Here is an 11,900-nt window from a genome sequence, read left to right on the forward strand (position 1 = left end):
AACGCTTTTTAAATCAAGCGTTGCACTAGTAGCAATTTTAAAAAGGGTTGTGAGGAGTAAGGGAGAACCTGCATCTCTTGGAACATTTCCCCTATTGAACATGGAGTTTCTCACACCAACACGCTAGTGCCAGACATAAAAGGTGTACATCTGGATAAAATTTTCAGAATACCTCTAGATATGTGAAAGGCAGAAAATGGACTGCAGCTGCTGTGAGACCTGTGGAGAAAAATCCCAAGGGCTAGATCTGCTCCCACTTGTATCCAGGACTGAGAAGGGAGCTCTAAGGGTCAGTTGGCTAACCTCCTATTAAGCTGCAGAGACACAAAAGTTGCAAGAAGCATCTTCATGACAAGCCCAGCTGACCAATTCCAACTGGACTTGCCCTGGAGGCTTCTGGCTCCTTCCCATGGAGTGAGGCCTGACTCACAAGTCGTGTCCCTAAGGTCCCGGGGAGTCGGAATGTACTCCTCCTGCCTAACACTAAATGCTGGGACTTTAAAATGTGTACAAGGATTTTTGCCAAAAGAACCAGAAGTTACCAACGGACCACCGCTAAGCCACAGCCACTGATGTCAAACTCAACTTTCTCGTTTGCCTGGCTGAAAGGTTCCTGACTTCCCAAAAATGTTCTAAGTCCACACCTAAAGGATCTCATCGGGACCAACACAGAACAGCACCCCACCACCAACAACACCTTCCTGGGCCTGATCTTCGGACTTCACCTGTTTGGAGTTTGCCAGCCTTTGATTTCAAAGCCCTGAACTTCCCACCAATGCTGAGGCTCCAACAGAGGACGTGCCCATCCTTCAACCGACATCAACAAGCTCCTCTATGGATGTGGCTGGCACCTCGACCCGCTGGCAGCCCTGTCAACAAGAATTTTCTCTAAGAAAAAGATTAAGGGCCTGCCACTGAGTTTAGTGGATGGTATTTACTCCATCAGGGTCACAGAGTAAAGTAGTCCAATGCCCTGATGGAGTACCGGCCTGCCAAATTAAAAAATGTTCACCGACCCTGTGGACATCTCTTGCATTGGCAGGAATCCCGTTATTGGCAGTTCTTGTCAATGCATTGAAAGTTTGATGGACGGCTCCATCAACATGATGGAGCTGCATGTCAAGCATTCAATGTTTTTTTTTGCTAGGATGGATTTTTTTTTTATTTATGGAAAAGCTATGACCCCTTTTTCCATGGGAGATTACTCCCATGGCATGGGGGTAACTTTGCATTTTCACTGTCCCACAAACAGTGAAAACATGCCATTTGTTCTCCCACTCTAAATAGGAGGGTTACACAAATCGCAAAACCGCTGACAGATGTTACTCCATCAGGCCATTGGAGGTGTATGTCAGAGGTGAGACAGAGTAGCCTCAGCTGTTAACATACTGACAGTCCATGCGACTCTAAATGATGCAGGTGAACCTTAAGTTTGGGGGAGAGGGTCCTCCATCTCTTTTGTGATGGAGTACTCTCTTTCTCAAACTCTAAATCGAGCCCTTAATCAAAGAAAAACTTTCCACCAGAACAAACCTGGTCCCTGTATCCGACCTGTGCTCCATTGTGGTCAGCCTCAACTTTTAACTTTGACTTGCTCTAGTGCAACCAAATACCAACAGTTGCCGCTTTGCACTCTTTGGTACTAGAAACAATAACATTTTGAAAAAAATCCTATCTCTGGTTTCCTATATCTGATTTTTGTCATTTTTGCTATCTATCACTAAAGTTATCTCTATTTTTATATATCGGACTGGGATATTTATTGTGTTTTGGTACTAATTAATGCTTACAGAATTCTTCTAAGTTAATCCTTTTTCCTCTGTGCTACAGCTACCAAAGCCTGAGCTCAGGTTTAAAATACTGGGGACTAGAGGGAAATGGTATGGAATAGTGCCATTGTTAATTAAATCAATATGCTGGAGAACTTCACATCTAATTCCACCTATTAACAGTCAACAGCTCAGACATTTACTACCCTGAAGGTTTTCTATTTATTGAATAGTCTTAATTCTAATAAAACGGGATACCAGCTGATCTGTGTTCTGCAGGGGCGGCTCCTGCCTTAGGGCGTAAGGGCGTTGACCCACACCCCATTTAAGCTATCATAAGTATAATTGAAGGGTACTTGTATTTTTCTTCCTTTCCCTGTCCAGGGCATTCCATTAACTGGTGTCAGGCTAGCAGGGCCTGGTCAGTCCTCTTGACTGACAGTCAACAAGGATGATCAATGGCTGGTTATGTTATCATTAAAGTGTGCATGTCGGATTGTGCAGGTCCCTTGCTGCGTTCAGCCAGACATGCGCACTTCAAGCCTGTTGAACCTGTGCTGTACTCAGGAGCAACAGGGGAATACAGCATGGCCCTGCAGTCTCCTTTGGAGTGCTGGTTTCACCTTCCCAACCCAATCCTTGTGTTGCTTCTATTCAGTTTACTAGAATAAACAGTATGTGGGCAACATTTCGATTGGTACTGGTCAAGGCTCCTTTGACCGGCCTGTCTGAACAGGTTTATGCTATCAAGGTACAGCGGGGGCAGGAGTACTACATGCCGTGGCCAATCAGTCACTGTGGGGCTTTAATTTGAAGCTGCACAGTGATTGGTCATGCTTCTGTCCCTTGCTGGTTACCATTAAGCGTCCCCTCCCGCATGTCAGTCATGACGTTATGCAAAAGGAAAGCAGCAGACTAGCAGCAGTTTTACAATGTCGTCCTCCAGCACACAGGTCCTTACAGAGCTCCTGTGCGCAGGATGATTCAAAGGCAGTGCAGGCCTATTTTGTGGATTCAGTGCCACTGGCAGACATGCGCCTAGATGACAACAGACTTCAAGCAGGCAAATGGTAATTGGAAAAAGGTAATTATTCTCAAAGGTACCTAATTGTGCAGAAACTTGGAATCGCCCGGAGTAATCCCACGAGCAAGCGGAGAAAGAGTCCTTATTCGGTGGGCCTGTGCACTCTGCACAGCAGGATGAGATAATGTATGGGCGGCAATGGAAGGGCTTAGTTTGCATTCCCACCATCACGAGGCTTTCAGGGCCACACCCTTGCCTACTGCCGCCCTGCTTGTAAAAGCAACCAAGCTGACACGAGACAGTCAGTGCAGCTGGAACTTATGCTTCAAGTAATTTATTGCTTCCCTTTACTGTAATGCACTCACAAACGCTTTTTTAGGGAGTGTGGAAGAAGGCCTCTGCCATTATGAAACGCCAATACTGGATTGATAATTAATGGCCAGGGCCCGGTTTTTAGGTTTATACTCGACTGATTTCTGATTAGTGCGTCCGTTTGCAGGATAGGGGATGACATTTTGTGAAAGGGCACATCTTGTGCGCTCTGTGATAACCAGAATGATGACACACACATATTCTACTGTATTCAGTCAAAGCTGTTTATAAATCTTGACTGAAAGTACTGCTGAAAACACTTTGCTTCTTAATGCGATGGGACATTAAGGAAGACCAATGCTTAAACGTATGTGTTTTGAGCTAAATTCAGCCATGCATCTGATTTACATTGGATCCAACAGTGCCGCTGATACTTGACTTCTGTTGTGTAAAAGGAAGGCTTAATTTTGGAGGATATGTGCCCAGATTGGAGAAATGTACGTATTTCTCTTCTTGTAGAAGTCAGAGTAAGACTAAATGAGATTGAGGTAATAAGAATGAGAGGCACTGAGAGAGAATAAGTGAGCTTGAGTGGGTCAGAATGAGAACTAGTAAAACTTAACTAGTCAGTAAAACTGAGTGAGTCAGAGTAAGTAAAAGTTAGTGCAATAGAAAAGGAGAGTAAGTGAATGAGACTGAGTAAGAGAGTACGACTGAGTGCAAATGAGTGTGAGTGCACCCCCAAGCCCTCCGAGAAGTCAGATTTGCTCACTGAAATTCGAGCCACAGATTATGCCTCACCACTTTTAAAGGTCACCAGCCACCACTGGTGTTCTGTGGAAACAGTGTTTGATGTCTTTGCAAGGCTCTAACAGACATTCGGACTTCCTCTCTCAATATTCCACTGATACCACACCTCTATAACCGAGTCTCTATGTTTAAAGGTGTAACTCTTCTTTGACAACCTACAGTAGATCCTGAGTTGCTGGAAAACTATTGCCTTACTACCGTCTTGCCAGCAATGGCTGTGACTATTGAAGGTGCAGTGATTATGGATTATCTTAGTTCTAGAAAAATCATAATGCGCATGACCCGGACCAAGCTAGTTTCCGCCACACCGATTGAATGGATTTAGTACTGATTGCTGAATTGAATGACCACACATGATTCCAGACAAAGGCACTACATACTGTCCTCTGTTCTTCCTTCGATAGCATCATGTACCATTCGTCTTGAAGCTATTAGAGGAACAGACTGGTATCCTTGCTTCGAGACTGCACCCCATAACATATCCATTCCTCAATATCGATTCACCCTCAAAAGTCTTAAAGGTGACAATCCAAAGGAGCTTAACTCAGTTCCTGGGGCTTTAGCATTTGCATTGCACCTCTTGGTCTTCGTATTTGTTCTTTGGACTTTCAGTTTAGGTCTACACTGATGGCTGACAGTAGACCAACCATTTTTGATGCTCTTCCTGCAATGTTTGAAGGCAGCTGGCAGCTGGATGAGCAATAATTCTCTAAATTCAATGCCAGCAAGACAGCTTGGTACACCCCCTCACTCCCTCCGCTCCTCCTGCCTCCCTAGGTTTGGACTCCATGCCCAAAGCCTTCTCCCCTTTTAGAAACCTGGCTTCATCTTTTGTGACACTGTTTAACTGAAACCCCACCTTCCACCTCATGGAAGATACTATGAAAAATCTTTGCTGCTTTACGTCTGTACTGCCTCAGTTGTGTAGTACCAGAAATATGGCACTGCGTCTGGATGACAGTAATGCCTTGGATCTTGGTCTTCCCAACTATCCCCTGGCGAACCTCAGTTTAAATACTGCAGCCCTCTATTATTTCAGTCTGGCCTCATTAGAACCATATTTCTGGAGAGTTGAATAAGCTCATTTGTTCTCTGTTCACGAATTAAATGTCTACAAATGATTATGCATTTTCCATAAAGATTTGAATTTATTCAGACCTACTTTTATTCAAACCTAAGATTGAAAATGCCATCTTTCCCAGTCTTCACTCCGCAGTGCCTGACTTGGAAATACCTCCTTCTGTAGGCGTGTGTGCTGTGGGTATCTTGTTTGTAATATTCTAGTTCCAAAACCTTCTCCCACTCATCCTTTGAATGCAAGCCATTCACCAGCTGTTTCAAGAAGCTCCTGAAGATTGCATTTTGGTGGTGAGCAGTGTCATTCTAGTGCAGCGCTACTTCTCTGGGTCACTGCAGGCAACACAAATCAACATCCCAGTCCAGTCCAACTAACTGGAATTTGTAATGTGACCTAACTGTATTCACTAACTGTATTGAAGCTTTGATTGATTGTTGCATATGCACCATGTGTATTGCTCTGAGGAAGGCCTTGTTGCATGATCCAAGCTACCAAATGTGAGCCATGGATTTCTCACAGAAGCCAGTTTACCACAAAGGGGTCATATTGTTTTGCCCTTTTAGGACTTTGATCACAGCTCACATCAAGACAGTGGCCTCTTTCTCCCACATCTTGTGTGCCATCAGCTTATCAAGCTGGTGTCCTATAAGAGGGAAGATCTGCGTGAGTTGCATGCAGGATTACACCTCCGGAAAATTAGACGAGGGTGGTTACTAGAGACAGTAAATACAATAATGCACATTTTGCTTACAATTGGCGTACTTCAAAATGCAATTGTTTTTGTGCACATAGGCAAACAGATGGGATAAGTAGCAACATGGTGGTATTAGCAATGAGTCAATTAGCCATTGAACAAGGCAAAGGGAAGGATGAAGAGGGATACACAGACCAATGCCATTTTGCAAATTTCAGGTGAGTTTTCTCTATGTTGCTCATCATGACACGTGTGCAGGGAGAATATTAATGACAGACCAAGCCAACATGCGCTACTCACGCATGCTGGGACTGTGCTTTCCATTGGATGACACTGTTGAACTTTCACAGAAGTGCAGAGACAGTGCCCGGATCAAGAGGGAAAATGAATGATACCTTTGTTATCAAGTTTGGATGAGATAAGGATGTTGCATTTTTAATAATAGATGTAACATTCTCTGTAGCGGAAATAAACTGCCTCCCCCTCACCGGGCCTAGCCTGCTCCCCGCTTCTCTCTTCTCATAACTTGATGTTATACGTTCAACTGTTACACATTTGGCTGTTTGGTCGCTAACCCTGACAATGTGGCATGGTGTAGTATATCACTGTAAGATCTGTGTAAGTATATCACTTTAAGATCTCTGTATTGTGTGGTACATTGAGTATGTTCCAGAATTGTTTATATGTGTATGTGCATTCTTAGAGAGCTGTTATTAGAGAAGCTCTGTGTCTTGATAGCTGTATGACTTATTCCTCTGTGCTGGGGTTTTTAATAAAGAACCTAACTACAAGGATCTACTGGTGTACTTTTCATTGCTACACTGATTTGGCGACGAGGACCAAGAACCCTCAGTGCAAGCTTCATAAGGAATTTAAATTAACTTTGTATTTTCAACAAAAGAAGGAACTATTGGGAAAATTCAAGAAATTGCACTGGCTTATTCAACTCTACATGGAAGAAAAATTACTCCTGACATCCTTCTATCAGTCAGTTGTTCTTTATTTTGACTTTTAATACTGCTATCTATTTCGATATTACTTCGTTTAAAAGCAGTCAAAATTAATGAGCGGCCAGCCTTTTAGCAATCTTCTTTATCTTTAAATTTAATGCAGATGACAAATGCGATCCAGCTGTGTTTATTTCCAAGTTTCCGTGAACATATGTGTTAGCCAGCATCGTGGGAGCGCGTTGTTTACCTTTAAAATCTGAGCCGGGAGCTGCCTGTGAATCAGAAGTGTGGAGCGCGAGCTTGCTGCCATCGTTACAGCGTGTTTCCCTTCAAACAACCGGCGCGTGTGTACCAACCGGCGCTCGTTGTTGTCTTCACCAGATATTCAACTGATTGATGTCACAGGTCACGCAGGGGGCACACGTGTCGGCCATTTTTAATAATTTTTTTTTCTTCTTCTTTATTCAGTGCGAACAACAGGAAATCGAGCAGTTTTAAGGAATTAACCTGTGCTTTCCCTGACTTCATCGTTCTTATACAGTAAGATTACAAGTTTTTACTATGCATTTGTTCTTGTGTTAAAAAAATGGATGGAGAGTCAAGAACAGCTTCTACAAGTATTATGACAGCTTCTTCTTCACAGAGTAACATGAGTATTACCTTGAGTGATCCAAAAGAATTTTTAGTTAATCCAGGTGAACCTAATATCACATGGTTGGATTGGAAAGAATATTTTTTTAATTATATTGCCACTCTAGAGGATAATGGCAGTATTATGTCTTTAGATAGAAAAAAACATTTTTTAATGCATTGTTTAGGACCTGAAGGTCTCAGAGTATATTTACAGATGCAAAAGATTGAAAGAAGTGGAGATCTGGATCTATTTAAGTGTGCTATAGCTGATCTTGATGACCATTATTCCCCGATTGTATGTGTCGTAGTTTCTAGACGCGCCTTCTATAAGCGTAAACAAAATACAAATGGGACCATTGAGGATTATTTCTCTGTTCTAAAGAATTTGGCCATCAAGTGCAACTTTGGACCCCTGCATGATGATATGATTAGGGATCAAGTTGTGATGTGTAGTAAGAATAAGAATGTCCAAGACAAGTTGTGTATAGAAGGGGATGCATGTCTCAAAGACATTATCACATTAGTTAAAAAAGCAGAACTTTCAGATAGATGTGCCAAAGCAGTCTCTTCTTCCAATGAGCCAGTAGCTGTTAATAAGATCAATGACACAAGGAGAGAAAAGAATACTAATGTGAGAGTCCAAACAATATCAAAATTATCAAAATTGGAAACCACACCTAAATCCTAGTTTCAAGAAAGAAGATTACTCTACTCAATTTTTCACTTGTTACAGATGTGGTAGCACATCACATACTGCCAGGTTTGATAAATGCCCTGCTAAGTCTTCAAAGTGTGCGGTTTGTGGCTTAATTGGTCATTTCACTAAACACTGTAGAAGAAAATTTCAAAAGAAAACAAGAGTAACTTGTGTAACTAATGATGACTCTGACTTCTCAGATAATGATGAGGATTATCGTGATAAGGAGTTTGATCCTTCAAGCAACAAAGCGAGGCATGTAGTTGTAAATATTACTGGTAATGATAGCAACAAACCTTTATGTATAGTCTCCTTTGGTGGTATAGATCTACAAGCAGCAGCGGATTCTGGATCTCCGTTTACTATAATACCCAAATCTACTAGGGATAAGAAATTTACAAGGGAAATTGGGCCGCAACTTCAACCTACAGATGTGATTCCTGCTAGTTTCACTGGACAAAAAATTGAAATGTTCGGATTTAGATCCTTAATGTTTGAATTTAAGGTAGAAGAGCTGTATGTAAACTGTATGTACTAAAGATGGACCACCTGTTTTGGGCTGGAAGGATCAACGCTCACTTGACATAATTCTTAATCCTAATAGCCCAGAACATGTGTTAGTCATGTGTAAATCTGAAAGCACAAAGAATTGGGGTTTGAAAGAATTTCCAGAAGTCTTCAATGGAAGTATTGGGAATCTCCAAGGCTTTTCACACAAATTAGACTCAAACCTAGCGCTATTCCAAAGGTACATAAGGTTCGTGACATTCCACTCATCGTTCGTGATGAAGTAAAGAGAGAGATTGATAAATTGTTAGATGCTGGAATAAGTGAACCTGTAGAGGCATCTGATTGGATTTCTCCGAACGTTATTGCCAGACGCCCAAATGGCAAAATCTGCATGTGCATAGATTTAAGGTATTTGAATGATAATATAATTGTTGATCGCTTTCCTCTTCCTAGGATCGATGAGATGCTTACCTTGACCAAAGGGGCTAAATGGTTTTCAACTATCGATTTGTCTTGTGCGTATCATCAAATTTCCTTGCAGCCTATGAGTAAACACCTTACTTCCTTTTGCACTCCTTTTGGGTGTTTTCAATTTTGCCGCATGCCGTTTGGGTTAGCGTCCGCTGCGGCCGTTTTTCAAAGGCTTATGCATGAGTTATATGGTGATATGCAAGGCGTAGTATTTTTTCCTTATTATGGGCCCAAACAAGAAGATACATGATGAGCGTTTGAGGAAGGTAATAGGTATTTTGCATAATAAGGGAGTTACAGCAAAACTTTCCAAGTGTAAGTTTGCGGAGAAGAGTGTTACTTACCTGGGGCATGAAGTTAGCTCATCTGGTATAAGGCCAAAGTCTAGTTTGGTGAGTGCAATTAGAGATGCTCCTGCACCTAAATCTAAAGAAGATCTTAGATCATTTCTAGGACTTGCTGAGTTTTATGCAAAGTTTGTAGATAGATTTTTAGAAAAAACCCATATTATGAGGTCTCTACTTAAGAACGAGGTACAATTTAATTGGTGTGAACTGTGCCAGAGATCATTTGGTGAAATTAAAAAGGCGATTTCACAGGCTCCTAGTTTGCAAGATTGTGATCCTAATGCTGATACTATAGTCACAACTGATGCCAGTAGCAAGGGGTTGGGTAGTGTCCTTACCCAAATCAATGAGAACAACAAAGAGGTCATCATAGCGTTTGCTTCTCAGGCCCTTTCTCCCACAGAAGAACATTATTCAGTTGTTGAAAGGGAGACCCTTGCTGTGGTGAGGGCTTTAGAGCATACCAGGAAGTTTTTGTGGGGAAGGAAGTTTATTGTTCGCTGTGACCATAAACCTCTAACGAAGTTACTTACAACGGATGGTCTTATCAATGCCACAGCAAGGATAGCAAGGTTGTCCATGAGGCTGCAAGACTTTATGTATGAGGTGCAATACGTGCCAGGCACAAGAAACTTCACGGCTGATTTTTTAAGCCGTATGTCATTACCGCTAATTGAGTTAGATAAAAATCAGTGGAATGATTTTTCTATTGCACATATTTCTTTCGATAAAACTCAAGGTAGTTTTATGCAAGAAGAATGGCTCGAAGCGGAAAACAATGACCAAGTTTTACTTGCTTTGAAACAATTGATTGTCAAAGGTTGGAATGGCATGGACAAGAAAATCATCAATGATGATTTAAGAGGTTTTTGGGAAGTTTGAGATGAACTTAGTAAGTCCAATATGTTAGTTGTACGAGGTGATAGAATCATTCCGCCTAAGGACTTAAGAAAAAAAATGATTGATCTTTGTCATGAAGGACATTCAGGGATTAATCGCAAAAAACTTCGTATTAAAGAACTTTATTGGTGGCCTAAGATGGATGTAGAGGTTGAAAGATGTGTGAGATCAGGTGTACAGTGTGAAGTCTCTGATAAAACCTTTAAAACTTTTAATCCACCACTAGCTCCTCCTGATTGTCCTAAATTTCCTTGGGAGGTTGTAGCTATTGATTTTATGGGTCCTGTCACTTGGCAAGATGGAGTTCAGAAGTACATCCTAGTCTTAATTGACACATTTTCAAGATGGTTAGAGATCAGTGTAGTAAATGTGATTAATAATAAAACTGTCATTACTTTTCTAGATGAGATTTTCTTAAGGGAAGGCTTTCCTAAGTATATATTATCAGACAATGGTGTGCAATTTAAATCCATGGAGATGAAAAACTATTTATTAGCTTCAGGTATACAACAAAGGTTTACTGCTCTTTACTATCCTAGCGGGAACGGTATTGTGGAAAGAGCCAACCGTAGTATTAAAGGAGTATTGCAGTTGGCAAATAAGGGTAACTTATCATGGGATGTTGGATTGAAGAAATTGCTGTGGGCTTATAGGAGTGCCATTCATGGCTCAACAAATCAAAGTCCCTTTTCATTAATGAGAGGTAGAATTCCACATTCTAAGATCAATGCGGGTTGGATGGATAAAAGTGGCATTACTAATTGTGATTAAACTAAAGTTAGAAAGAGCATTATGGATTCACAAACAAAGAATAAAATCTATTATGATTCCAAACATGGAACTAAAGAGGCCAGTTTATGTAAAGGTCAATGGGTTCGAGTTAAGAGTGCCAGGAAGACTACAAAAGGTGAGAATAAGTTCAGTGAACCCAGAATGGTTGTTAAAGTTATGAACAATACTGCCTTATCACAAAATGGTGAGTTATGGCATTTTAGTCATCTTGCACCTGTATCCCGTGGTGATGTTCAAAGTAACAAAGATAAAGAGATGTGCAAACATTTGTCATCTTGGTGGTGGGACATTACGGTTGATGCGTCTCAGGATGGTGATATCTCTTGTGATAATTCACCTTCTGGTGTTGACATTCATGAGGTTGTTTCTATATCTGGGGATAGTTCTCAGGTTAAGGAAGGTTCACAAGTGTCATCGGATGTACCTAACTTTGTGCCTAATGAATCTGTCATCAAAACTTCAAGTGGAAGAATTGTTAAAAAATGTAGAGGTTTGGAGTTGTTTGATTGTACTTAATATTATTATTTTTTTGTTTTTTTTGTGGGTTTTTTTAAGAAGGGGGATTGTGTAGTATATCACTTTAAGATCTGTGTAAGTATATCACTTTAAGATCTCTGTATTGTGTGGAACATTGAGTATGTTCCAGCATTGTTTATTTGTGTATGTGCATTCTTAGAGAGCTGTTATTAGAGAAGCTCTGTGTCTTGATAGCTGTATGACTTATTCCTCTGTGCTGGGGGTTTTAATAAAGAACCTAACTACAAGGATCTACTGGTGTACTTTTCATTGCTACACATGGCCAAAAAGAGCCACTAAATATGCATGCATGGAACAACTTTACTCATGAATATGATAATGGTAATATGTTTATATAAGGCAATGATATCATGTCCTGTTTGATCCTATCTGACTG

This window comes from Lissotriton vulgaris, chromosome 5, assembly GCF_964263255.1.
Source record: "Lissotriton vulgaris chromosome 5, aLisVul1.2, whole genome shotgun sequence".
NCBI classification, from domain to species: Eukaryota; Metazoa; Chordata; class Amphibia; order Caudata; family Salamandridae; genus Lissotriton; species Lissotriton vulgaris.